The sequence below is a fragment of the Chiloscyllium plagiosum genome, unplaced genomic scaffold, assembly GCF_037043375.1.
Source record: "Chiloscyllium plagiosum isolate Xiang-an unplaced genomic scaffold, Cpla_swu_hap1 HiC_scaffold_38, whole genome shotgun sequence".
Taxonomy (NCBI): Eukaryota; Metazoa; Chordata; class Chondrichthyes; order Orectolobiformes; family Hemiscylliidae; genus Chiloscyllium; species Chiloscyllium plagiosum.
The window spans coordinates 21,655,205-21,682,870 of NW_028270176.1; the positions used below are offsets into that span (position 1 = coordinate 21,655,205).

At 51.6% G+C, this 27,666-nt stretch overlaps 11 non-coding genes across 11 annotated transcripts; all 11 read right to left on the reverse strand.

Moving 5' to 3' along the window:
* Positions 1-953: 953 nt before the first annotated feature.
* Positions 954-1,026, reverse strand: trnat-ugu (transfer RNA threonine (anticodon UGU)). The gene has a single exon. It is a non-coding gene; the product is annotated as a tRNA-Thr (tRNA).
* Positions 1,027-2,272: 1,246 nt separating this feature from the next.
* trnat-ugu (transfer RNA threonine (anticodon UGU)) lies at positions 2,273-2,345 on the reverse strand. The gene has a single exon. It is a non-coding gene; the product is annotated as a tRNA-Thr (tRNA).
* A 1,246-nt stretch (positions 2,346-3,591) lies between these two features.
* On the reverse strand, positions 3,592-3,664 carry trnat-ugu (transfer RNA threonine (anticodon UGU)). Its single transcript has one exon. It is a non-coding gene; the product is annotated as a tRNA-Thr (tRNA).
* A 1,246-nt stretch (positions 3,665-4,910) lies between these two features.
* On the reverse strand, positions 4,911-4,983 carry trnat-ugu (transfer RNA threonine (anticodon UGU)). Its single transcript has one exon. It is a non-coding gene; the product is annotated as a tRNA-Thr (tRNA).
* Positions 4,984-8,868: 3,885 nt separating this feature from the next.
* trnat-ugu (transfer RNA threonine (anticodon UGU)) lies at positions 8,869-8,941 on the reverse strand. Its single transcript has one exon. It is a non-coding gene; the product is annotated as a tRNA-Thr (tRNA).
* Positions 8,942-10,187: 1,246 nt separating this feature from the next.
* trnat-cgu (transfer RNA threonine (anticodon CGU)) lies at positions 10,188-10,260 on the reverse strand. Its single transcript has one exon. It is a non-coding gene; the product is annotated as a tRNA-Thr (tRNA).
* A 5,204-nt stretch (positions 10,261-15,464) lies between these two features.
* On the reverse strand, positions 15,465-15,537 carry trnat-ugu (transfer RNA threonine (anticodon UGU)). Its single transcript has one exon. It is a non-coding gene; the product is annotated as a tRNA-Thr (tRNA).
* A 1,246-nt stretch (positions 15,538-16,783) lies between these two features.
* On the reverse strand, positions 16,784-16,856 carry trnat-cgu (transfer RNA threonine (anticodon CGU)). Its single transcript has one exon. It is a non-coding gene; the product is annotated as a tRNA-Thr (tRNA).
* A 6,522-nt stretch (positions 16,857-23,378) lies between these two features.
* Positions 23,379-23,451, reverse strand: trnat-cgu (transfer RNA threonine (anticodon CGU)). Its single transcript has one exon. It is a non-coding gene; the product is annotated as a tRNA-Thr (tRNA).
* Positions 23,452-24,697: 1,246 nt separating this feature from the next.
* Positions 24,698-24,770, reverse strand: trnat-ugu (transfer RNA threonine (anticodon UGU)). The gene has a single exon. It is a non-coding gene; the product is annotated as a tRNA-Thr (tRNA).
* A 2,565-nt stretch (positions 24,771-27,335) lies between these two features.
* On the reverse strand, positions 27,336-27,408 carry trnat-ugu (transfer RNA threonine (anticodon UGU)). Its single transcript has one exon. It is a non-coding gene; the product is annotated as a tRNA-Thr (tRNA).
* Between the last annotated feature and the right edge of the window lie 258 nt (positions 27,409-27,666).

Below are 27,666 nucleotides of genomic sequence, written 5' to 3' on the forward strand. Positions count from 1 at the left end.
CAGGGTCGGTGTGGACGAGATTAGAATAAATTAGATTGGCTACAGTGTGGAAACAGGACCTTCAGCCCAACAAGTCCACATCGATCCTCTGAAGAGTAACCCACCCAGACCCGTTTCACTCTGAATAATGCACCTATGACTAGGGGCAATTTAGAACTTCCTGTAGAAAGGCTCATGCCCGAAACGTCGATTCTCCTGCTCCTTGGATGCTGCCTGACCTGCTGCGCTTTTCCAGCAATACATTTTCAGCTCAGCAATTTAGAATGGCCAATTCAGCCGGCCTGCACGTCTTTGGACTGTGAGAGCAAACCGGAGCAAACCCACGCAGACTCTGGGAGAATGTGCAAAGTCGACACAGACTCGATTCCCTAAAGCTGGAATCGAGCCTGGCTCCCTAGCGCTGTGAGGCAGCAGTGCGAACCACTGAGCGACTGGTTGGGCGGAATGGCCTGTTTCCAAATTGGAGGGATCCTATGCCTCTGAGATTTCTGACAATCACCGGGAGACCTAATTGGGAATTGTCATTCGCTCGCTTGGAGTGACTGAGGTCAGCGATCTCAAAGTTAAATCCGTGAACACACACAGCCCCGTTCTTTGCCTGCAGAAAAAAGAAGTTTGTGGATTTCAACTGAACGCTGTAAGTGACAAAAACAGAAGTTGCAGGAAAAGCTCAACAGGTCTGAGACGAGAAATGAGAGGCGACAAGTATCTGTCACTTCAGGGTAATGACCCTGGTGTTTCAGACATCAATTCCCAAGCTCTTGACAAAAACAGCAGCTATCAGTCCAACAGGGTTATTCAGGAGCGCGACTCGTTCATTTGGTGATTGCGGGTGAACGCCGTAGCTTCCAAATAAGCCGGTTAGACGACAAGCTGGCGTTGGGCTTGAACATAGCATCCTGCAGTCTCATGCCAAGCGTTGAAACTGAGTGGGCGCTGGAGACATGGCTGAGAGGCCCCAGTGAGATTTGAACTCACGACCCCTGGTTTACAAGACCAGTGCTCTAACCGCTGAGCTATGGAGCCGGGTGGTCCGGCGCACTGCGCTGGATTGGTTAACACTGGCTGACTCAAATACTTGGGACACAGGTTTCAATCGACTCTCGCCTCACCGTCTGTACAGTTTGAACATTCTGCCCGTGTGTGCGTGGGTTTGCTCCGGCTGCTCCGGTTACCGCTCTCAGTCCAAAGATGTGTAGCTTCTGCGGGATTGGCCATGCTTCATTGTCCCATTGTGTACGGTGATAGTGCGGGCCCGGTGGATTCGTCAGCATTAAATGTGGAATGATGCGGAATGGGTCTGGGTCGATTGCTCTCTGCAGGGTCGGTGTGGACGAGATTAGAATAAATTAGATTGGCTACAGTGTGGAAACAGGACCTTCAGCCCAACAAGTCCACATCGATCCTCTGAAGAGTAACCCACCCAGACCCGTTTCACTCTGAATAATGCACCTATGACTAGGGGCAATTTAGACCTTCCTGTAGAAAGGCTCATGCCCGAAACGTCGATTCTCCTGCTCCTTGGATGCTGCCTGACCTGCTGCGCTTTTCCAGCAATACATTTTCAGCTCAGCAATTTAGAATGGCCAATTCAGCCGGCCTGCACGTCTTTGGACTGTGAGAGCAAACCGGAGCAAACCCACGCAGACTCTGGGAGAATGTGCAAAGTCGACACAGACTCGATTCCCTAAAGCTGGAATCGAGCCTGGCTCCCTAGCGCTGTGAGGCAGCAGTGCGAACCACTGAGCGACTGGTTGGGCGGAATGGCCTGTTTCCAAACTGGAGGGATCCTATGCCTCTGAGATTTCTGACAATCACCGGGAGACCTAATTGGGAATTGTCATTCGCTCGCTTGGAGTGACTGAGGTCAGCGATCTCAAAGTTAAATCCGTGAACACACACAGCCCCGTTCTTTGCCTGCAGAAAAAAGAAGTTTGTGGATTTCAACTGAACGCTGTAAGTGACAAAAACAGAAGTTGCAGGAAAAGCTCAACAGGTCTGAGACGAGAAATGAGAGGCGACAAGTGTCTGTCACTTCAGGGTAATGACCCTGGTGTTTCAGACATCAATTCCCAAGCTCTTGACAAAAACAGCAGCTATCAGTCCAACAGGGTTATTCAGGAGCGCGACTCGTTCATTTGGTGATTGCGGGTGAACGCCGTAGCTTCCAAATAAGCCGGTTAGACGACAAGCTGGCGTTGAGCTTGAACATAGCATCCTACAGTCTCATACCAAGCGTTGAAACTGAGTGGGCGCTGGAGACATGGCTGAGAGGCCCCAGTGAGATTTGAACTCACGACCCCTGGTTTACAAGACCAGTGCTCTAACCGCTGAGCTATGGAGCCGGGTGGTCCGGCGCACTGCGCTGGATTGGTTAACACTGGCTGACTCAAATACATGGGACGCAGGTTTCAATCGACTCTCGCCTCACCGTCTGTACAGTTTGAACATTCTGCCCGTGTGTGCGTGGGTTTGCTCCGGCTGCTCCGGTTACCGCTCTCAGTCCAAAGATGTGTAGCTTCTGCGGGATTGGCCATTCTTCATTGTCCCATTGTGTACGGTGATAGTGCGGGCCCGGTGGATTCGTCAGCATTAAATGTGGAATGATGCGGAATGGGTCTGGGTCGATTGCTCTCTGCAGGGTCGGTGTGGACGAGATTAGAATAAATTAGATTGGCTACAGTGTGGAAACAGGACCTTCAGCCCAACAAGTCCACATCGATCCTCTGAAGAGTAACCCACCCAGACCCGTTTCACTCTGAATAATGCACCTATGACTAGGGGCAATTTAGAACTTCCTGTAGAAGGGCTCATGCCCGAAACGTCGATTCTCCTGCTCCTTGGATGCTGCCTGACCTGCTGCGCTTTTCCAGCAATACATTTTCAGCTCAGCAATTTAGAATGGCCAATTCAGCCGGCCTGCACGTCTTTGGACTGTGAGAGCAAACCGGAGCAAACCCACGCAGACTCTGGGAGAATGTGCAAAGTCGACACAGACTCGATTCCCTAAAGCTGGAATCGAGCCTGGCTCCCTAGCGCTGTGAGGCAGCAGTGCGAACCACTCAGCGACTGGTTGGGCGGAATGGCCTGTTTCCAAACTGGAGGGATCCTATGCCTCTGAGATTTCTGACAATCACCGGGAGACCTAATTGGGAATTGTCATTCGCTCGCTTGGAGTGACTGAGGTCAGCGATCTCAAAGTTAAATCCGTGAACACACACAGCCCCGTTCTTTGCCTGCAGAAGAAAGAAGTTTGTGGATTTCAACTGAACGCTGTAAGTGACAAAAACAGAAGTTGCAGGAAAAGCTCAACAGGTCTGAGACGAGAAATGAGAGTCGACAGGTGTCTGTCACTTCAGGGTAATGACCCTGGTGTTTCAGACATCAATTCCCAAGCTCTTGACAAAAACAGCAGCTATCAGTCCAACAGGGTTATTCAGGAGTGCGACTCGTTCATTTGGTGATTGCGGGTGAACGCCGTAGCTTCCAAATAAGCCGGTTAGACGACAAGCTGGCGTTGAGCTTGAACATAGCATCCTACAGTCTCATGCCAAGCGTTGAAACTGAGTGGGCGCTGGAGACATGGCTGAGAGGCCCCAGTGAGATTTGAACTCACAACCCCTGGTTTACAAGACCAGTGCTCTAACCGCTGAGCTATGGAGCCGGGTGGTCCGGCGCACTGCGCTGGATTGGTTAACACTGGCTGACTCAAATACATGGGACGCAGGTTTCAATCGACTCTCGCCTCACCGTCTGTACAGTTTGAACATTCTGCCCGTGTGTGCGTGGGTTTGCTCCGGCTGCTCCGGTTACCGCTCTCAGTCCAAAGATGTGTAGCTTCTGCGGGATTGGCCATGCTTCATTGTCCCATTGTGTACGGTGATAGTGCGGGCCCGGTGGATTCGTCAGCATTAAATGTGGAATGATGCGGAATGGGTCTGGGTCGATTGCTCTCTGCAGGGTCGGTGTGGACGAGATTAGAATAAATTAGATTGGCTACAGTGTGGAAACAGGACCTTCAGCCCAACAAGTCCACATCGATCCTCTGAAGAGTAACCCACCCAGACCCGTTTCACTCTGAATAATGCACCTATGACTAGGGGCAATTTAGAACTTCCTGTAGAAGGGCTCATGCCCGAAACGTCGATTCTCCTGCTCCTTGGATGCTGCCTGACCTGCTGCGCTTTTCCAGCAATACATTTTCAGCTCAGCAATTTAGAATGGCCAATTCAGCCGGCCTGCACGTCTTTGGACTGTGAGAGCAAACCGGAGCAAACCCACGCAGACTCTGGGAGAATGTGCAAAGTCGACACAGACTCGATTCCCTAAAGCTGGAATCGAGCCTGGCTCCCTAGCGCTGTGAGGCAGCAGTGCGAACCACTCAGCGACTGGTTGGGCGGAATGGCCTGTTTCCAAACTGGAGGGATCCTATGCCTCTGAGATTTCTGACAATCACCGGGAGACCTAATTGGGAATTGTCATTCGCTCGCTTGGAGTGACTGAGGTCAGCGATCTCAAAGTTAAATCCGTGAACACACACAGCCCCGTTCTTTGCCTGCAGAAGAAAGAAGTTTGTGGATTTCAACTGAACGCTGTAAGTGACAAAAACAGAAGTTGCAGGAAAAGCTCAACAGGTCTGAGACGAGAAATGAGAGTCGACAGGTGTCTGTCACTTCAGGGTAATGACCCTGGTGTTTCAGACATCAATTCCCAAGCTCTTGACAAAAACAGCAGCTATCAGTCCAACAGGGTTATTCAGGAGCGCGACTCGTTCATTTGGTGATTGCGGGTGAACGCCGTAGCTTCCAAATAAGCCGGTTAGACGACAAGCTGGCGTTGAGCTTGAACATAGCATCCTACAGTCTCATGCCAAGCGTTGAAACTGAGTGGGCGCTGGAGACATGGCTGAGAGGCCCCAGTGAGATTTGAACTCACGACCACTGGTTTACAAGACCAGTGCTCTAACCGCTGAGCTATGGAGCCGGGTGGTCCGGCGCACTGCGCTGGATTGGTTAACACTGGCTGACTCAAATACATGGGACGCAGGTTTCAATCGACTCTCGCCTCACCGTCTGTACAGTTTGAACATTCTGCCCGTGTGTGCGTGGGTTTGCTCCGGCTGCTCCGGTTACCGCTCTCAGTCCAAAGATGTGTAGCTTCTGCGGGATTGGCCATGCTTCATTGTCCCATTGTGTACGGTGATAGTGCGGGCCCGGTGGATTCGTCAGCATTAAATGTGGAATGATGCGGAATGGGTCTGGGTCGATTGCTCTCTGCAGGGTCGGTGTGGACGAGATTAGAATAAATTAGATTGGCTACAGTGTGGAAACAGGACCTTCAGCCCAACAAGTCCACATCGATCCTCTGAAGAGTAACCCACCCAGACCCGTTTCACTCTGAATAATGCACCTATGACTAGGGGCAATTTAGAACTTCCTGTAGAAGGGCTCATGCCCGAAACGTCGATTCTCCTGCTCCTTGGATGCTGCCTGACCTGCTGCGCTTTTCCAGCAATACATTTTCAGCTCAGCAATTTAGAATGGCCAATTCAGCCGGCCTGCACGTCTTTGGACTGTGAGAGCAAACCGGAGCAAACCCACGCAGACTCTGGGAGAATGTGCAAAGTCGACACAGACTCGATTCCCTAAAGCTGGAATCGAGCCTGGCTCCCTAGCGCTGTGAGGCAGCAGTGCGAACCACTCAGCGACTGGTTGGGCGGAATGGCCTGTTTCCAAACTGGAGGGATCCTATGCCTCTGAGATTTCTGACAATCACCGGGAGACCTAATTGGGAATTGTCATTCGCTCGCTTGGAGTGACTGAGGTCAGCGATCTCAAAGTTAAATCCGTGAACACACACAGCCCCGTTCTTTGCCTGCAGAAGAAAGAAGTTTGTGGATTTCAACTGAACGCTGTAAGTGACAAAAACAGAAGTTGCAGGAAAAGCTCAACAGGTCTGAGACGAGAAATGAGAGTCGACAGGTGTCTGTCACTTCAGGGTAATGACCCTGGTGTTTCAGACATCAATTCCCAAGCTCTTGACAAAAACAGCAGCTATCAGTCCAACAGGGTTATTCAGGAGCGCGACTCGTTCATTTGGTGATTGCGGGTGAACGCCGTAGCTTCCAAATAAGCCGGTTAGACGACAAGCTGGCGTTGAGCTTGACCATAGCATCCTACAGTCTCATGCCAAGCGTTGAAACTGAGTGGGCGCTGGAGACATGGCTGAGAGGCCCCAGTGAGATTTGAACTCACGACCCCTGGTTTACAAGACCAGTGCTCTAACCGCTGTGCTATGGAGCCGGGTGGTCCGGCGCACTGCGCTGGATGGGTTAACACTGGCTGACTCAAGTACTTGGGACACAGGTTTCAATCGACTCTCGCCTCACCGTCTGTCCAGTTTGAACATTCTGCCCGTGTGTGCGTGGGTTTGCTCCGGCTGCTCCGGTTACCGCTCTCATTCCAAAGATGTGTAGCTTCTGCGGGATTGGCCATGCTTCATTGTCCCATTGTGTACGGTGATAGTGCGGGCCCGGTGGATTCGTCAGCATTAAATGTGGAATGATGCGGAATGGGTCTGGGTCGATTGCTCTCTGCAGGGTCGGTGTGGACGAGATTAGAATAAATTAGATTGGCTACAGTGTGGAAACAGGACCTTCAGCCCAACAAGTCCACATCGATCCTCTGAAGAGTAACCCACCCAGACCCGTTTCACTCTGAATAATGCACCTATGACTAGGGGCAATTTAGAACTTCCTGTAGAAGGGCTCATGCCCGAAACGTCGATTCTCCTGCTCCTTGGATGCTGCCGGACCTGCTGCGCTTTTCCAGCAATACATTTTCAGCTCAGCAATTTAGAATGGCCAATTCAGCCGGCCTGCACGTCTTTGGACTGTGAGAGCAAACCGGAGCAAACCCACGCAGACTCTGGGAGAATGTGCAAAGTCGACACAGACTCGATTCCCTAAAGCTGGAATCGAGCCTGGCTCCCTAGCGCTGTGAGGCAGCAGTGCGAACCACTCAGCGACTGGTTGGGCGGAATGGCCTGTTTCCAAACTGGAGGGATCCTATGCCTCTGAGATTTCTGACAATCACCGGGAGACCTAATTGGGAATTGTCATTCGCTCGCTTGGAGTGACTGAGGTCAGCGATCTCAAAGTTAAATCCGTGAACACACACAGCCCCGTTCTTTGCCTGCAGAAGAAAGAAGTTTGTGGATTTCAACTGAACGCTGTAAGTGACAAAAACAGAAGTTGCAGGAAAAGCTCAACAGGTCTGAGACGAGAAATGAGAGTCGACAGGTGTCTGTCACTTCAGGGTAATGACCCTGGTGTTTCAGACATCAATTCCCAAGCTCTTGACAAAAACAGCAGCTATCAGTCCAACAGGGTTATTCAGGAGCGCGACTCGTTCATTTGGTGATTGCGGGTGAACGCCGTAGCTTCCAAATAAGCCGGTTAGACGACAAGCTGGCGTTGAGCTTGAACATAGCATCCTACAGTCTCATGCCAAGCGCTGAAACTGAGTGGGCGCTGGAGACATGGCTGAGAGGCCCCAGTGAGATTTGAACTCACGACCCCTGGTTTACAAGACCAGTGCTCTAACCGCTGTGCTATGGAGCCGGGTGGTCCGGCGCACTGCGCTGGATTGGTTAACACTGGCTGACTCAAGTACTTGGGACACAGGTTTCAATCGACTCTCGCCTCACCGTCTGTACAGTTTGAACATTCTGCCCGTGTGTGCGTGGGTTTGCTCCGGCTGCTCCGGTTACCGCTCTCAGTCCAAAGATGTGTAGCTTCAGCGGGATTGGCCATGCTTCATTGTCCCATTGTGTACGGTGATAGTGCGGGCCCGGTGGATTCGTCAGCATTAAATGTGGAATGATGCGGAATGGGTCTGGGTCGATTGCTCTCTGCAGGGTCGGTGTGGACGAGATTAGAATAAATTAGATTGGCTACAGTGTGGAAACAGGACCTTCAGCCCAACAAGTCCACATCGATCCTCTGAAGAGTAACCCACCCAGACCCGTTTCACTCTGAATAATGCACCTATGACTAGGGGCAATTTAGAACTTCCTGTAGAAGGGCTCATGCCCGAAACGTCGATTCTCCTGCTCCTTGGATGCTGCCGGACCTGCTGCGCTTTTCCAGCAATACATTTTCAGCTCAGCAATTTAGAATGGCCAATTCAGCCGGCCTGCACGTCTTTGGACTGTGAGAGCAAACCGGAGCAAACCCACGCAGACTCTGGGAGAATGTGCAAAGTCGACACAGACTCGATTCCCTAAAGCTGGAATCGAGCCTGGCTCCCTAGCGCTGTGAGGCAGCAGTGCGAACCACTGAGCGACTGGTTGGGCGGAATGGCCTGTTTCCAAACTGGAGGGATCCTATGCCTCTGAGATTTCTGACAATCACCGGGAGACCTAATTGGGAATTGTCATTCGCTCGCTTGGAGTGACTGAGGTCTGCGATCTCAAAGTTAAATCCGTGAACACACACAGCCCCGTTCTTTGCCTGCAGAAAAAAAGAAGTTTGTGGATTTCAACTGAACGCTGTAAGTGACAAAAACAGAAGTTGCAGGAAAAGCTCAACAGGTCTGAGACGAGAAATGAGAGTCGACAGGTGTCTGTCACTTCAGGGTAATGACCCTGGTGTTTCAGACATCAATTCCCAAGCTCTTGACAAAAACAGCAGCTATCAGTCCAACAGGGTTATTCAGGAGCCCGACTCGTTCATTTGGTGATTGCGGGTGAACGCCGTAGCTTCCAAATAAGCCGGTTAGACGACAAGCTGGCGTTGAGCTTGAACATAGCATCCTACAGTCTCATGCCAAGCGTTGAAACTGAGTGGGCGCTGGAGACATGGCTGAGAGGCCCGAGTGAGATTTGAACTCACGACCCCTGGTTTACAAGACCAGCGCTCTAACCGCTGAGCTATGGAGCCGGGTGGCCCGGCGCACTGCACTGGATTGGTTAACACTGGCTGACTCTAGTACTTGGGACACAGGTTTCAATCGACTCTCGCCTCACCGTCTGTACAGTTTGAACATTCTGCCCGTGTGTGCGTGGGTTTGCTCCGGCTGCTCCGGTTACCGCTCTCAGTCCAAAGATGTGTAGCTTCTGCGGGATTGGCCATGCTTCATTGTCCCATTGTGTACGGTGATAGTGCGGGCCCGGTGGATTCGTCAGCATTAAATGTGGAATGATGCGGAATGGGTCTGGGTCGATTGCTCTCTGCAGGGTCGGTGTGGACGAGATTAGAATAAATTAGATTGGCTACAGTGTGGAAACAGGACCTTCAGCCCAACAAGTCCACATCGATCCTCTGAAGAGTAACCCACCCAGACCCGTTTCACTCTGAATAATGCACCTATGACTAGGGGCAATTTAGAACTTCCTGTAGAAGGGCTCATGCCCGAAACGTCGATTCTCCTGCTCCTTGGATGCTGCCTGACCTGCTGCGCTTTTCCAGCAATACATTTTCAGCTCAGCAATTTAGAATGGCCAATTCAGCCGGCCTGCACGTCTTTGGACTGTGAGAGCAAACCGGAGCAAACCCACGCAGACTCTGGGAGAATGTGCAAAGTCGACACAGACTCGATTCCCTAAAGCTGGAATCGAGCCTGGCTCCCTAGCGCTGTGAGGCAGCAGTGCGAACCACTGAGCGACTGGTTGGGCGGAATGGCCTGTTTCCAAACTGGAGGGATCCTATGCCTCTGAGATTTCTGACAATCACCGGGAGACCTAATTGGGAATTGTCATTCGCTCGCTTGGAGTGACTGAGGTCAGCGATCTCAAAGTTAAATCCGTGAACACACACAGCCCCGTTCTTTGCCTGCAGAAGAAAGAAGTTTGTGGATTTCAACTGAACGCTGTAAGTGACAAAAACAGAAGTTGCAGGAAAAGCTCAACAGGTCTGAGACGAGAAATGAGAGTCGACAGGTGTCTGTCACTTCAGGGTAATGACCCTGGTGTTTCAGACATCAATTCCCAAGCTCTTGACAAAAACAGCAGCTATCAGTCCAAGAGGGTTATTCAGGAGCGCGACTCGTTCATTTGGTGATTGCGGGTGAACGCCGTAGCTTCCAAAAAAGCCGGTTAGACGACAAGCTGGCGTTGAGCTTGAACATAGCATCCTACAGTCTCATGCCAAGCGTTGTAAACTGAGTGGGCGCTGGAGACATGGCGAGAGGCCCCAGTGAGATTTGAACTCACGACTTCTGGTTTACGAGACCAGCGCTCTAACCGCTGAGCTATGGAGCCGGGTGGCCCGGTGCACTGCACTGGATTGGTTAACACTGGCTGACTCAAATACTTGGGACACAGGTTTCAATCGACTCTCGCGTCACCGTCTGTCCAGTTTGAACATTCTGCCCGTGTGTGCGTGGGTTTGCTCCGGCTGCTCCGGTTACCGCTCTCAGTACAAAGATGTGTAGCTTCTGCGGGATTGGCCATGCTTCATTGTCCCATTGTGTACGGTGATAGTGCGGGCCCGGTGGATTCTCCAGCATTAAATGTGGAATGATGCGGAATGGGTCTGGGTCGATTGCTCTCTGCAGGGTCGGTGTGGACGAGATTAGAATAAATTAGATTGGCTACAGTGTGGAAACAGGACCTTCAGCCCAACAAGTCCACATCGATCCTCTGAAGAGTAACCCACCCAGACCCGTTTCACTCTGAATAATGCACCTATGACTAGGGGCAATTTAGAACTTCCTGTAGAAGGGCTCATGCCCGAAACGTCGATTCTCCTGCTCCTTGGATGCTGCCTGACCTGCTGCGCTTTTCCAGCAATACATTTTCAGCTCAGCAATTTAGAATGGCCAATTCAGCCGGCCTGCACGTCTTTGGACTGTGAGAGCAAACCGGAGCAAACCCACGCAGACTCTGGGAGAATGTGCAAAGTCGACACAGACTCGATTCCCTAAAGCTGGAATCGAGCCTGGCTCCCTAGCGCTGTGAGGCAGCAGTGCGAACCACTGAGCGACTGGTTGGGCGGAATGGCCTGTTTCCAAACTGGAGGGATCCTATGCCTCTGAGATTTCTGACAATCACCGGGAGACCTAATTGGGAATTGTCATTCGCTCGCTTGGAGTGACTGAGGTCAGCGATCTCAAAGTTAAATCCGTGAACACACACAGCCCCGTTCTTTGCCTGCAGAAGAAAGAAGTTTGTGGATTTCAACTGAACGCTGTAAGTGACAAACACAGAAGTTGCAGGAAAAGCTCAACAGGTCTGAGACGAGAAATGAGAGTCGACAGGTGTCTGTCACTTCAGGGTAATGACCCTGGTGTTTCAGACATCAATTCCCAAGCTCTTGACAAAAACAGCAGCTATCAGTCCAAGAGGGTTATTCAGGAGCGCGACTCGTTCATTTGGTGATTGCGGGTGAACGCCGTAGCTTCCAAATAAGCCGGTTAGACGACAAGCTGGCGTTGAGCTTGACCATAGCATCCTACAGTCTCATGCCAAGCGCTGAAACTGAGTGGGCGCTGGAGACATGGCTGAGAGGCCCCAGTGAGATTTGAACTCACGACCCCTGGTTTACAAGACCAGTGCTCTAACCGCTGTGCTATGGAGCCGGGTGGTCCGGCGCACTGCGCTGGATGGGTTAACACTGGCTGACTCAAGTACTTGGGACACAGGTTTCAATCGACTCTCGCCTCACCGTCTGTCCAGTTTGAACATTCTGCCCGTGTGTGCGTGGGTTTGCTCCGGCTGCTCCGGTTACCGCTCTCATTCCAAAGATGTGTAGCTTCTGCGGGATTGGCCATGCTTCATTGTCCCATTGTGTACGGTGATAGTGCGGGCCCGGTGGATTCGTCAGCATTAAATGTGGAATGATGCGGAATGGGTCTGGGTCGATTGCTCTCTGCAGGGTCGGTGTGGACGAGATTAGAATAAATTAGATTGGCTACAGTGTGGAAACAGGACCTTCAGCCCAACAAGTCCACATCGATCCTCTGAAGAGTAACCCACCCAGACCCGTTTCACTCTGAATAATGCACCTATGACTAGGGGCAATTTAGAACTTCCTGTAGAAGGGCTCATGCCCGAAACGTCGATTCTCCTGCTCCTTGGATGCTGCCTGACCTGCTGCGCTTTTCCAGCAATACATTTTCAGCTCAGCAATTTAGAATGGCCAATTCAGCCGGCCTGCACGTCTTTGGACTGTGAGAGCAAACCGGAGCAAACCCACGCAGACTCTGGGAGAATGTGCAAAGTCGACACAGACTCGATTCCCTAAAGCTGGAATCGAGCCTGGCTCCCTAGCGCTGTGAGGCAGCAGTGCGAACCACTCAGCGACTGGTTGGGCGGAATGGCCTGTTTCCAAACTGGAGGGATCCTATGCCTCTGAGATTTCTGACAATCACCGGGAGACCTAATTGGGAATTGTCATTCGCTCGCTTGGAGTGACTGAGGTCAGCGATCTCAAAGTTAAATCCGTGAACACACACAGCCCCGTTCTTTGCCTGCAGAAGAAAGAAGTTTGTGGATTTCAACTGAACGCTGTAAGTGACAAAAACAGAAGTTGCAGGAAAAGCTCAACAGGTCTGAGACGAGAAATGAGAGTCGACAGGTGTCTGTCACTTCAGGGTAATGACCCTGGTGTTTCAGACATCAATTCCCAAGCTCTTGACAAAAACAGCAGCTATCAGTCCAACAGGGTTATTCAGGAGCGCGACTCGTTCATTTGGTGATTGCGGGTGAACGCCGTAGCTTCCAAATAAGCCGGTTAGACGACAAGCTGGCGTTGAGCTTGACCATAGCATCCTACAGTCTCATGCCAAGCGTTGAAACTGAGTGGGCGCTGGAGACATGGCTGAGAGGCCCCAGTGAGATTTGAACTCACGACCCCTGGTTTACAAGACCAGTGCTCTAACCGCTGTGCTATGGAGCCGGGTGGTCCGGCGCACTGCGCTGGATGGGTTAACACTGGCTGACTCAAGTACTTGGGACACAGGTTTCAATCGACTCTCGCCTCACCGTCTGTCCAGTTTGAACATTCTGCCCGTGTGTGCGTGGGTTTGCTCCGGCTGCTCCGGTTACCGCTCTCATTCCAAAGATGTGTAGCTTCTGCGGGATTGGCCATGCTTCATTGTCCCATTGTGTACGGTGATAGTGCGGGCCCGGTGGATTCGTCAGCATTAAATGTGGAATGATGCGGAATGGGTCTGGGTCGATTGCTCTCTGCAGGGTCGGTGTGGACGAGATTAGAATAAATTAGATTGGCTACAGTGTGGAAACAGGACCTTCAGCCCAACAAGTCCACATCGATCCTCTGAAGAGTAACCCACCCAGACCCGTTTCACTCTGAATAATGCACCTATGACTAGGGGCAATTTAGAACTTCCTGTAGAAGGGCTCATGCCCGAAACGTCGATTCTCCTGCTCCTTGGATGCTGCCGGACCTGCTGCGCTTTTCCAGCAATACATTTTCAGCTCAGCAATTTAGAATGGCCAATTCAGCCGGCCTGCACGTCTTTGGACTGTGAGAGCAAACCGGAGCAAACCCACGCAGACTCTGGGAGAATGTGCAAAGTCGACACAGACTCGATTCCCTAAAGCTGGAATCGAGCCTGGCTCCCTAGCGCTGTGAGGCAGCAGTGCGAACCACTCAGCGACTGGTTGGGCGGAATGGCCTGTTTCCAAACTGGAGGGATCCTATGCCTCTGAGATTTCTGACAATCACCGGGAGACCTAATTGGGAATTGTCATTCGCTCGCTTGGAGTGACTGAGGTCAGCGATCTCAAAGTTAAATCCGTGAACACACACAGCCCCGTTCTTTGCCTGCAGAAGAAAGAAGTTTGTGGATTTCAACTGAACGCTGTAAGTGACAAAAACAGAAGTTGCAGGAAAAGCTCAACAGGTCTGAGACGAGAAATGAGAGTCGACAGGTGTCTGTCACTTCAGGGTAATGACCCTGGTGTTTCAGACATCAATTCCCAAGCTCTTGACAAAAACAGCAGCTATCAGTCCAACAGGGTTATTCAGGAGCGCGACTCGTTCATTTGGTGATTGCGGGTGAACGCCGTAGCTTCCAAATAAGCCGGTTAGACGACAAGCTGGCGTTGAGCTTGAACATAGCATCCTACAGTCTCATGCCAAGCGCTGAAACTGAGTGGGCGCTGGAGACATGGCTGAGAGGCCCCAGTGAGATTTGAACTCACGACCCCTGGTTTACAAGACCAGTGCTCTAACCGCTGTGCTATGGAGCCGGGTGGTCCGGCGCACTGCGCTGGATTGGTTAACACTGGCTGACTCAAGTACTTGGGACACAGGTTTCAATCGACTCTCGCCTCACCGTCTGTACAGTTTGAACATTCTGCCCGTGTGTGCGTGGGTTTGCTCCGGCTGCTCCGGTTACCGCTCTCAGTCCAAAGATGTGTAGCTTCAGCGGGATTGGCCATGCTTCATTGTCCCATTGTGTACGGTGATAGTGCGGGCCCGGTGGATTCGTCAGCATTAAATGTGGAATGATGCGGAATGGGTCTGGGTCGATTGCTCTCTGCAGGGTCGGTGTGGACGAGATTAGAATAAATTAGATTGGCTACAGTGTGGAAACAGGACCTTCAGCCCAACAAGTCCACATCGATCCTCTGAAGAGTAACCCACCCAGACCCGTTTCACTCTGAATAATGCACCTATGACTAGGGGCAATTTAGAACTTCCTGTAGAAGGGCTCATGCCCGAAACGTCGATTCTCCTGCTCCTTGGATGCTGCCGGACCTGCTGCGCTTTTCCAGCAATACATTTTCAGCTCAGCAATTTAGAATGGCCAATTCAGCCGGCCTGCACGTCTTTGGACTGTGAGAGCAAACCGGAGCAAACCCACGCAGACTCTGGGAGAATGTGCAAAGTCGACACAGACTCGATTCCCTAAAGCTGGAATCGAGCCTGGCTCCCTAGCGCTGTGAGGCAGCAGTGCGAACCACTGAGCGACTGGTTGGGCGGAATGGCCTGTTTCCAAACTGGAGGGATCCTATGCCTCTGAGATTTCTGACAATCACCGGGAGACCTAATTGGGAATTGTCATTCGCTCGCTTGGAGTGACTGAGGTCTGCGATCTCAAAGTTAAATCCGTGAACACACACAGCCCCGTTCTTTGCCTGCAGAAAAAAAGAAGTTTGTGGATTTCAACTGAACGCTGTAAGTGACAAAAACAGAAGTTGCAGGAAAAGCTCAACAGGTCTGAGACGAGAAATGAGAGTCGACAGGTGTCTGTCACTTCAGGGTAATGACCCTGGTGTTTCAGACATCAATTCCCAAGCTCTTGACAAAAACAGCAGCTATCAGTCCAACAGGGTTATTCAGGAGCCCGACTCGTTCATTTGGTGATTGCGGGTGAACGCCGTAGCTTCCAAATAAGCCGGTTAGACGACAAGCTGGCGTTGAGCTTGAACATAGCATCCTACAGTCTCATGCCAAGCGTTGAAACTGAGTGGGCGCTGGAGACATGGCTGAGAGGCCCGAGTGAGATTTGAACTCACGACCCCTGGTTTACAAGACCAGCGCTCTAACCGCTGAGCTATGGAGCCGGGTGGCCCGGCGCACTGCACTGGATTGGTTAACACTGGCTGACTCTAGTACTTGGGACACAGGTTTCAATCGACTCTCGCCTCACCGTCTGTACAGTTTGAACATTCTGCCCGTGTGTGCGTGGGTTTGCTCCGGCTGCTCCGGTTACCGCTCTCAGTCCAAAGATGTGTAGCTTCTGCGGGATTGGCCATGCTTCATTGTCCCATTGTGTACGGTGATAGTGCGGGCCCGGTGGATTCGTCAGCATTAAATGTGGAATGATGCGGAATGGGTCTGGGTCGATTGCTCTCTGCAGGGTCGGTGTGGACGAGATTAGAATAAATTAGATTGGCTACAGTGTGGAAACAGGACCTTCAGCCCAACAAGTCCACATCGATCCTCTGAAGAGTAACCCACCCAGACCCGTTTCACTCTGAATAATGCACCTATGACTAGGGGCAATTTAGAACTTCCTGTAGAAGGGCTCATGCCCGAAACGTCGATTCTCCTGCTCCTTGGATGCTGCCTGACCTGCTGCGCTTTTCCAGCAATACATTTTCAGCTCAGCAATTTAGAATGGCCAATTCAGCCGGCCTGCACGTCTTTGGACTGTGAGAGCAAACCGGAGCAAACCCACGCAGACTCTGGGAGAATGTGCAAAGTCGACACAGACTCGATTCCCTAAAGCTGGAATCGAGCCTGGCTCCCTAGCGCTGTGAGGCAGCAGTGCGAACCACTGAGCGACTGGTTGGGCGGAATGGCCTGTTTCCAAACTGGAGGGATCCTATGCCTCTGAGATTTCTGACAATCACCGGGAGACCTAATTGGGAATTGTCATTCGCTCGCTTGGAGTGACTGAGGTCAGCGATCTCAAAGTTAAATCCGTGAACACACACAGCCCCGTTCTTTGCCTGCAGAAGAAAGAAGTTTGTGGATTTCAACTGAACGCTGTAAGTGACAAAAACAGAAGTTGCAGGAAAAGCTCAACAGGTCTGAGACGAGAAATGAGAGTCGACAGGTGTCTGTCACTTCAGGGTAATGACCCTGGTGTTTCAGACATCAATTCCCAAGCTCTTGACAAAAACAGCAGCTATCAGTCCAAGAGGGTTATTCAGGAGCGCGACTCGTTCATTTGGTGATTGCGGGTGAACGCCGTAGCTTCCAAAAAAGCCGGTTAGACGACAAGCTGGCGTTGAGCTTGAACATAGCATCCTACAGTCTCATGCCAAGCGTTGTAAACTGAGTGGGCGCTGGAGACATGGCGAGAGGCCCCAGTGAGATTTGAACTCACGACTTCTGGTTTACGAGACCAGCGCTCTAACCGCTGAGCTATGGAGCCGGGTGGCCCGGTGCACTGCACTGGATTGGTTAACACTGGCTGACTCAAATACTTGGGACACAGGTTTCAATCGACTCTCGCGTCACCGTCTGTCCAGTTTGAACATTCTGCCCGTGTGTGCGTGGGTTTGCTCCGGCTGCTCCGGTTACCGCTCTCAGTACAAAGATGTGTAGCTTCTGCGGGATTGGCCATGCTTCATTGTCCCATTGTGTACGGTGATAGTGCGGGCCCGGTGGATTCTCCAGCATTAAATGTGGAATGATGCGGAATGGGTCTGGGTCGATTGCTCTCTGCAGGGTCGGTGTGGACGAGATTAGAATAAATTAGATTGGCTACAGTGTGGAAACAGGACCTTCAGCCCAACAAGTCCACATCGATCCTCTGAAGAGTAACCCACCCAGACCCGTTTCACTCTGAATAATGCACCTATGACTAGGGGCAATTTAGAACTTCCTGTAGAAGGGCTCATGCCCGAAACGTCGATTCTCCTGCTCCTTGGATGCTGCCTGACCTGCTGCGCTTTTCCAGCAATACATTTTCAGCTCAGCAATTTAGAATGGCCAATTCAGCCGGCCTGCACGTCTTTGGACTGTGAGAGCAAACCGGAGCAAACCCACGCAGACTCTGGGAGAATGTGCAAAGTCGACACAGACTCGATTCCCTAAAGCTGGAATCGAGCCTGGCTCCCTAGCGCTGTGAGGCAGCAGTGCGAACCACTGAGCGACTGGTTGGGCGGAATGGCCTGTTTCCAAACTGGAGGGATCCTATGCCTCTGAGATTTCTGACAATCACCGGGAGACCTAATTGGGAATTGTCATTCGCTCGCTTGGAGTGACTGAGGTCAGCGATCTCAAAGTTAAATCCGTGAACACACACAGCCCCGTTCTTTGCCTGCAGAAGAAAGAAGTTTGTGGATTTCAACTGAACGCTGTAAGTGACAAACACAGAAGTTGCAGGAAAAGCTCAACAGGTCTGAGACGAGAAATGAGAGTCGACAGGTGTCTGTCACTTCAGGGTAATGACCCTGGTGTTTCAGACATCAATTCCCAAGCTCTTGACAAAAACAGCAGCTATCAGTCCAAGAGGGTTATTCAGGAGCGCGACTCGTTCATTTGGTGATTGCGGGTGAACGCCGTAGCTTCCAAATAAGCCGGTTAGACGACAAGCTGGCGTTGAGCTTGACCATAGCATCCTACAGTCTCATGCCAAGCGCTGAAACTGAGTGGGCGCTGGAGACATGGCTGAGAGGCCCCAGTGAGATTTGAACTCACGACCCCTGGTTTACAAGACCAGTGCTCTAACCGCTGTGCTATGGAGCCGGGTGGTCCGGCGCACTGCGCTGGATGGGTTAACACTGGCTGACTCAAGTACTTGGGACACAGGTTTCAATCGACTCTCGCCTCACCGTCTGTCCAGTTTGAACATTCTGCCCGTGTGTGCGTGGGTTTGCTCCGGCTGCTCCGGTTACCGCTCTCATTCCAAAGATGTGTAGCTTCTGCGGGATTGGCCATGCTTCATTGTCCCATTGTGTACGGTGATAGTGCGGGCCCGGTGGATTCGTCAGCATTAAATGTGGAATGATGCGGAATGGGTCTGGGTCGATTGCTCTCTGCAGGGTCGGTGTGGACGAGATTAGAATAAATTAGATTGGCTACAGTGTGGAAACAGGACCTTCAGCCCAACAAGTCCACATCGATCCTCTGAAGAGTAACCCACCCAGACCCGTTTCACTCTGAATAATGCACCTATGACTAGGGGCAATTTAGAACTTCCTGTAGAAGGGCTCATGCCCGAAACGTCGATTCTCCTGCTCCTTGGATGCTGCCTGACCTGCTGCGCTTTTCCAGCAATACATTTTCAGCTCAGCAATTTAGAATGGCCAATTCAGCCGGCCTGCACGTCTTTGGACTGTGAGAGCAAACCGGAGCAAACCCACGCAGACTCTGGGAGAATGTGCAAAGTCGACACAGACTCGATTCCCTAAAGCTGGAATCGAGCCTGGCTCCCTAGCGCTGTGAGGCAGCAGTGCGAACCACTCAGCGACTGGTTGGGCGGAATGGCCTGTTTCCAAACTGGAGGGATCCTATGCCTCTGAGATTTCTGACAATCACCGGGAGACCTAATTGGGAATTGTCATTCGCTCGCTTGGAGTGACTGAGGTCAGCGATCTCAAAGTTAAATCCGTGAACACACACAGCCCCGTTCTTTGCCTGCAGAAGAAAGAAGTTTGTGGATTTCAACTGAACGCTGTAAGTGACAAAAACAGAAGTTGCAGGAAAAGCTCAGCAGGTCTGAGACGAGAAATGAGAGTCGACAGGTGTCTGTCACTTCAGGGTAATGACCCTGGTGTTTCAGACATCAATTCCCAAGCTCTTGACAAAAACAGCAGCTATCAGTCCAACAGGGTTATTCAGGAGCGCGACTCGTTCATTTGGTGATTGCGGGTGAACGCCGTCGCTTCCAAATAAGCCGGTTAGACGACAAGCTGGCGTTGAGCTTGACCATAGCATCCTACAGTCTCATGCCAAGCGTTGAAACTGAGTGGGCGCTGGAGACATGGCTGAGAGGCCCCAGTGAGATTTGAACTCACGACCCCTGGTTTACAAGACCAGTGCTCTAACCGCTGTGCTATGGAGCCGGGTGGTCCGGCGCACTGCGCTGGATGGGTTAACACTGGCTGACTCAAGTACTTGGGACACAGGTTTCAATCGACTCTCGCCTCACCGTCTGTCCAGTTTGAACATTCTGCCCGTGTGTGCGTGGGTTTGCTCCGGCTGCTCCGGTTACCGCTCTCATTCCAAAGATGTGTAGCTTCTGCGGGATTGGCCATGCTTCATTGTCCCATTGTGTACGGTGATAGTGCGGGCCCGGTGGATTCGTCAGCATTAAATGTGGAATGATGCGGAATGGGTCTGGGTCGATTGCTCTCTGCAGGGTCGGTGTGGACGAGATTAGAATAAATTAGATTGGCTACAGTGTGGAAACAGGACCTTCAGCCCAACAAGTCCACATCGATCCTCTGAAGAGTAACCCACCCAGACCCGTTTCACTCTGAATAATGCACCTATGACTAGGGGCAACTTACAACTTCCTGTAGAAGGGCTCATGCCCGAAACGTCGATTCTCCTGCTCCTTGGATGCTGCCTGACCTGCTGCGCTTTTCCAGCAATACATTTTCAGCTCAGCAATTTAGAATGGCCAATTCAGCCGGCCTGCACGTCTTTGGACTGTGAGAGCAAACCGGAGCAAACCCACGCAGACTCTGGGAGAATGTGCAAAGTCGACACAGACTCGATTCCCTAAAGCTGGAATCCAGCCTGGCTCCCTAGCGCTGTGAGGCAGCAGTGCGAACCACTCAGCGACTGGTTGGGCGGAATGGCCTGTTTCCAAACTGGAGGGATCCTATGCCTCTGAGATTTCTGACAATCACCGGGAGACCTAATTGGGAATTGTCATTCGCTCGCTTGGAGTGACTGAGGTCAGCGATCTCAAAGTTAAATCCGTGAACACACACAGCCCCGTTCTTTGCCTGCAGAAGAAAGAAGTTTGTGGATTTCAACTGAACGCTGTAAGTGACAAAAACAGAAGTTGCAGGAAAAGCTCAACAGGTCTGAGACGAGAAATGAGAGTCGACAGGTGTCTGTCACTTCAGGGTAATGACCCTGGTGTTTCAGACATCAATTCCCAAGCTCTTGACAAAAACAGCAGCTATCAGTCCAACAGGGTTATTCAGGAGCGCGACTCGTTCATTTGGTGATTGCGGGTGAACGCCGTAGCTTCCAAATAAGCCGGTTAGACGACAAGCTGGCGTTGAGCTTGACCATAGCATCCTACAGTCTCATGCCAAGCGCTGAAACTGAGTGGGCGCTGGAGACATGGCTGAGAGGCCCCAGTGAGATTTGAACTCACGACCCCTGGTTTACAAGACCAGTGCTCTAACCGCTGTGCTATGGAGCCGGGTGGTCCGGCGCACTGCGCTGGATGGGTTAACACTGGCTGACTCAAGTACTTGGGACACAGGTTTCAATCGACTCTCGCCTCACCGTCTGTCCAGTTTGAACATTCTGCCCGTGTGTGCGTGGGTTTGCTCCGGCTGCTCCGGTTACCGCTCTCATTCCAAAGATGTGTAGCTTCTGCGGGATTGGCCATGCTTCATTGTCCCATTGTGTACGGTGATAGTGCGGGCCCGGTGGATTCGTCAGCATTAAATGTGGAATGATGCGGAATGGGTCTGGGTCGATTGCTCTCTGCAGGGTCGGTGTGGACGAGATTAGAATAAATTAGATTGGCTACAGTGTGGAAACAGGACCTTCAGCCCAACAAGTCCACATCGATCCTCTGAAGAGTAACCCACCCAGACCCGTTTCACTCTGAATAATGCACCTATGACTAGGGGCAATTTAGAACTTCCTGTAGAAGGGCTCATGCCCGAAACGTCGATTCTCCTGCTCCTTGGATGCTGCCTGACCTGCTGCGCTTTTCCAGCAATACATTTTCAGCTCAGCAATTTAGAATGGCCAATTCAGCCGGCCTGCACGTCTTTGGACTGTGAGAGCAAACCGGAGCACACCCACGCAGACTCTGGGAGAATGTGCAAAGTCGACACAGACTCGATTCCCTAAAGCTGGAATCGAGCCTGGCTCCCTAGCGCTGTGAGGCAGCAGTGCGAACCACTCAGCGACTGGTTGGGCGGAATGGCCTGTTTCCAAACTGGAGGGATCCTATGCCTCTGAGATTTCTGACAATCACCGGGAGACCTAATTGGGAATTGTCATTCGCTCGCTTGGAGTGACTGAGGTCAGCGATCTCAAAGTTAAATCCGTGAACACACACAGCCCCGTTCTTTGCCTGCAGAAGAAAGAAGTTTGTGGATTTCAACTGAACGCTGTAAGTGACAAAAACAGAAGTTGCAGGAAAAGCTCAACAGGTCTGAGACGAGAAATGAGAGTCGACAGGTGTCTGTCACTTCAGGGTAATGACCCTGGTGTTTCAGACATCAATTCCCAAGCTCTTGACAAAAACAGCAGCTATCAGTCCAAGAGGGTTATTCAGGAGCGCGACTCGTTCATTTGGTGATTGCGGGTGAACGCCGTAGCTTCCAAATAAGCCGGTTAGACGACAAGCTGGCGTTGAGCTTGACCATAGCATCCTACAGTCTCATGCCAAGCGTTGAAACTGAGTGGGCGCTGGAGACATGGCTGAGAGGCCCCAGTGAGATTTGAACTCACGACCCCTGGTTTACAAGACCAGTGCTCTAACCGCTGTGCTATGGAGCCGGGTGGTCCGGCGCACTGCGCTGGATGGGTTAACACTGGCTGACTCAAGTACTTGGGACACAGGTTTCAATCGACTCTCGCCTCACCGTCTGTCCAGTTTGAACATTCTGCCCGTGTGTGCGTGGGTTTGCTCCGGCTGCTCCGGTTACCGCTCTCATTCCAAAGATGTGTAGCTTCTGCGGGATTGGCCATGCTTCATTGTCCCATTGTGTACGGTGATAGTGCGGGCCCGGTGGATTCGTCAGCATTAAATGTGGAATGATGCGGAATGGGTCTGGGTCGATTGCTCTCTGCAGGGTCGGTGTGGACGAGATTAGAATAAATTAGATTGGCTACAGTGTGGAAACAGGACCTTCAGCCCAACAAGTCCACATCGATCCTCTGAAGAGTAACCCACCCAGACCCGTTTCACTCTGAATAATGCACCTATGACTAGGGGCAATTTAGAACTTCCTGTAGAAGGGCTCATGCCCGAAACGTCGATTCTCCTGCTCCTTGGATGCTGCCTGACCTGCTGCGCTTTTCCAGCAATACATTTTCAGCTCAGCAATTTAGAATGGCCAATTCAGCCGGCCTGCACGTCTTTGGACTGTGAGAGCAAACCGGAGCAAACCCACGCAGACTCTGGGAGAATGTGCAAAGTCGACACAGACTCGATTCCCTAAAGCTGGAATCGAGCCTGGCTCCCTAGCGCTGTGAGGCAGCAGTGCGAACCACTCAGCGACTGGTTGGGCGGAATGGCCTGTTTCCAAACTGGAGGGATCCTATGCCTCTGAGATTTCTGACAATCACCGGGAGACCTAATTGGGAATTGTCATTCGCTCGCTTGGAGTGACTGAGGTCAGCGATCTCAAAGTTAAATCCGTGAACACACACAGCCCCGTTCTTTGCCTGCAGAAGAAAGAAGTTTGTGGATTTCAACTGAACGCTGTAAGTGACAAAAACAGAAGTTGCAGGAAAAGCTCAACAGGTCTGAGACGAGAAATGAGAGTCGACAGGTGTCTGTCACTTCAGGGTAATGACCCTGGTGTTTCAGACATCAATACCCAAGCTCTTGACAAAAACAGCAGCTATCAGTCCAACAGGGTTATTCAGGAGCGCGACTCGTTCATTTGGTGGTTGTGGGTGAACGCCGTAGCTTCCAAAAAAGCCGGTTAGACGACAAGCTGGCGTTGAGCTTGAACATAGCATCCTTCAGTCTCATGCCAAGCGTTGAAACTGAGTGGGCGCTGGAAACATGGCTGAGAAGCCCCAGGGAGATTTGAACTCACGACTTCCGGTTTACGAGACCAGCGCTCTAACCGCTGAGCTATGGAGCCGGGTGGCCCAGCGCACTGCACTGGATTGGTTAACACTGGCTGACTCAAATACTTGGGACACAGGTTTCAATCGACTCTCGCGTCACCGTCTGTCCAGTTTGAACATTCTGCCCGTGTGTGCGTGGGTTTGCTCCGGCTGCTCCGGTTACCGCTCTCAGTACAAAGATGTGTAGCTTCTGCGGGATTGGCCATGCTTCATTGTCCCATTGTGTACGGTGATAGTGCGGGCCCGGTGGATTCTCCAGCATTAAATGTGGAATGATGCGGAATGGGTCTGGGTCGATTGCTCTCTGCAGGGTCGGTGTGGACGAGATTAGAATAAATTAGATTGGCTACAGTGTGGAAACAGGACCTTCAGCCCAACAAGTCCACATCGATCCTCTGAAGAGTAACCCACCCAGACCCGTTTCACTCTGAATAATGCACCTATGACTAGGGGCAATTTAGAACTTCCTGTAGAAGGGCTCATGCCCGAAACGTCGATTCTCCTGCTCCTTGGATGCTGCCTGACCTGCTGCGCTTTTCCAGCAATACATTTTCAGCTCAGCAATTTAGAATGGCCAATTCAGCCGGCCTGCACGTCTTTGGACTGTGAGAGCAAACCGGAGCAAACCCACGCAGACTCTGGGAGAATGTGCAAAGTCGACACAGACTCGATTCCCTAAAGCTGGAATCGAGCCTGGCTCCCTAGCGCTGTGAGGCAGCAGTGCGAACCACTGAGCGACTGGTTGGGCGGAATGGCCTGTTTCCAAACTGGAGGGATCCTATGCCTCTGAGATTTCTGACAATCACCGGGAGACCTAATTGGGAATTGTCATTCGCTCGCTTGGAGTGACTGAGGTCAGCGATCTCAAAGTTAAATCCGTGAACACACACAGCCCCGTTCTTTGCCTGCAGAAGAAAGAAGTTTGTGGATTTCAACTGAACGCTGTAAGTGACAAAAACAGAAGTTGCAGGAAAAGCTCAACAGGTCTGAGACGAGAAATGAGAGTCGACAGGTGTCTGTCACTTCAGGGTAATGACCCTGGTGTTTCAGACATCAATTCCCAAGCTCTTGACAAAAACAGCAGCTATCAGTCCAAGAGGGTTATTCAGGAGCGCGACTCGTTCATTTGGTGATTGCGGGTGAACGCCGTAGCTTCCAAATAAGCCGGTTAGACGACAAGCTGGCGTTGAGCTTGAACATAGCATCCTACAGTCTCATGCCAAGCGTTGAAACTGAGTGGGCGCTGGAGACATGGCTGAGAGGCCCCAGTGAGATTTGAACTCACGACCCCTGGTTTACAAGACCAGCGCTCTAACCGCTGAGCTATGGAGCCGGGTGGCCCGGCGCACTGCACTGGATTGGTTAACACTGGCTGACTCAAGTACTTGGGACACAGGTTTCAATCGACTCTCGCCTCACCGTCTGTACAGTTTGAACATTCTGCCCGTGTGTGCGTGGGTTTGCTCCGGCTGCTCCGGTTACCGCTCTCAGTCCAAAGATGTGTAGCTTCAGCGGGATTGGCCATGCTTCCTTGTCCCATTGTGTACGGTGATAGTGCGGGCCCGGTGGATTCGTCAGCATTAAATGTGGAATGATGCGGAATGGGTCTGGGTCGATTGCTCTCTGCAGGGTCGGTGTGGACGAGATTAGAATAAATTAGATTGGCTACAGTGTGGAAACAGGACCTTCAGCCCAACAAGTCCACATCGATCCTCTGAAGAGTCACCCACCCAGACCCGTTTCACTCTGAATAATGCACCTATGACTAGGGGCAATTTAGAACTTCCTGTAGAAGGGCTCATGCCCGAAACGTCGATTCTCCTGCTCATTGGATGCTGCCGGACCTGCTGCGCTTTTCCAGCAATACATTTTCAGCTCAGCAATTTAGAATGGCCAATTCAGCCGGCCTGCACGTCTTTGGACTGTGAGAGCAAACCGGAGCAAACCCACGCAGACTCTGGGAGAATGTGCAAAGTCGACACAGACTCGATTCCCTAAAGCTGGAATCGAGCCTGGCTCCCTAGCGCTGTGAGGCAGCAGTGCGAACCACTGAGCGACTGGTTGGGCGGAATGGCCTGTTTCCAAACTGGAGGGATCCTATGCCTCTGAGATTTCTGACAATCACCGGGAGACCTAATTGGGAATTGTCATTCGCTCGCTTGGAGTGACTGAGGTCAGCGATCTCAAAGTTAAATCCGTGAACACACACAGCCCCGTTCTTTGCCTGCAGAAAAAAGAAGTTTGTGGATTTCAACTGAACGCTGTAAGTGACAAAAACAGAAGTTGCAGGAAAAGCTCAACAGGTCTGAGACGAGAAATGAGAGTCGACAGGTGTCTGTCACTTCAGGGTAATGACCCTGGTGTTTCAGACATCAGTTCCCAAGCTCTTGACAAAAACAGCAGCTATCAGTCCAACAGGGTTATTCAGGAGCGCGACTCGTTCATTTGGTGATTGCGGGTGAACGCCGTCGCTTCCAAATAAGCCGGTTAGACGACAAGCTGGCGTTGAGCTTGACCATAGCATCCTACAGTCTCATGCCAAGCGTTGAAACTGAGTGGGCGCTGGAGACATGGCTGAGAGGCCCCAGTGAGATTTGAACTCACGACCCCTGGTTTACAAGACCAGTGCTCTAACCGCTGTGCTATGGAGCCGGGTGGTCCGGCGCACTGCGCTGGATTGGTTAACACTGGCTGACCCAAGTACTTGGGACACAGGTTTCAATCGACTCTCGCCTCACCGTCTGTCCAGTTTGAACATTCTGCCCGTGTGTGCGTGGGTTTGCTCCGGCTGCTCCGGTTACCGCTCTCAGTACAAAGATGTGTAGCTTCTGCGGGATTGGCCATGCTTCATTGTCCCATTGTGTACGGTGATAGTGCGGGCCCGGTGGATTCTCCAGCATTAAATGTGGAATGATGCGGAATGGGTCTGGGTCGATTGCTCTCTGCAGGGTCGGTGTGGACGAGATTAGAATAAATTAGATTGGCTACAGTGTGGAAACAGGACCTTCAGCCCAACAAGTCCACATCGATCCTCTGAAGAGTAACCCACCCAGACCCGTTTCACTCTGAATAATGCACCTATGACTAGGGGCAATTTAGAACTTCCTGTAGAAGGGCTCATGCCCGAAACGTCGATTCTCCTGCTCCTTGGATGCTGCCTGACCTGCTGCGCTTTTCCAGCAATACATTTTCAGCTCAGCAATTTAGAATGGCCAATTCAGCCGGCCTGCACGTCTTTGGACTGTGAGAGCAAACCGGAGCAAACCCACGCAGACTCTGGGAGAATGTGCAAAGTCGACACAGACTCGATTCCCTAAAGCTGGAATCGAGCCTGGCTCCCTAGCGCTGTGAGGCAGCAGTGCGAACCACTGAGCGACTGGTTGGGCGGAATGGCCTGTTTCCAAACTGGAGGGATCCTATGCCTCTGAGATTTCTGACAATCACCGGGAGACCTAATTGGGAATTGTCATTCGCTCGCTTGGAGTGACTGAGGTCAGCGATCTCAAAGTTAAATCCGTGAACACACACAGCCCCGTTCTTTGCCTGCAGAAGAAAGAAGTTTGTGGATTTCAACTGAACGCTGTAAGTGACAAAAACAGAAGTTGCAGGAAAAGCTCAACAGGTCTGAGACGAGAAATGAGAGTCGACAGGTGTCTGTCACTTCAGGGTAATGACCCTGGTGTTTCAGACATCAATTCCCAAGCTCTTGACAAAAACAGCAGCTATCAGTCCAACAGGGTTATTCAGGAGCGCGACTCGTTCATTTGGTGATTGCGGGTGAACGCCGTAGCTTCCAAATAAGCCGGTTAGACGACAAGCTGGCGTTGAGCTTGAACATAGCATCCTACAGTCTCATGCCAAGCGTTGAAACTGAGTGGGCGCTGGAGACATGGCTGAGAGGCCCCAGTGAGATTTGAACTCACGACCCCTGGTTTACAAGACCAGCGCTCTAACCGCTGAGCTATGGAGCCGGGTGGCCCGGCGCACTGCACTGGATTGGTTAACACTGGCTGACTCAAGTACTTGGGACACAGGTTTCAATCGACTCTCGCCTCACCGTCTGTACAGTTTGAACATTCTGCCCGTGTGTGCGTGGGTTTGCTCCGGCTGCTCCGGTTACCGCTCTCAGTCCAAAGATGTGTAGCTTCAGCGGGATTGGCCATGCTTCCTTGTCCCATTGTGTACGGTGATAGTGCGGGCCCGGTGGATTCGTCAGCATTAAATGTGGA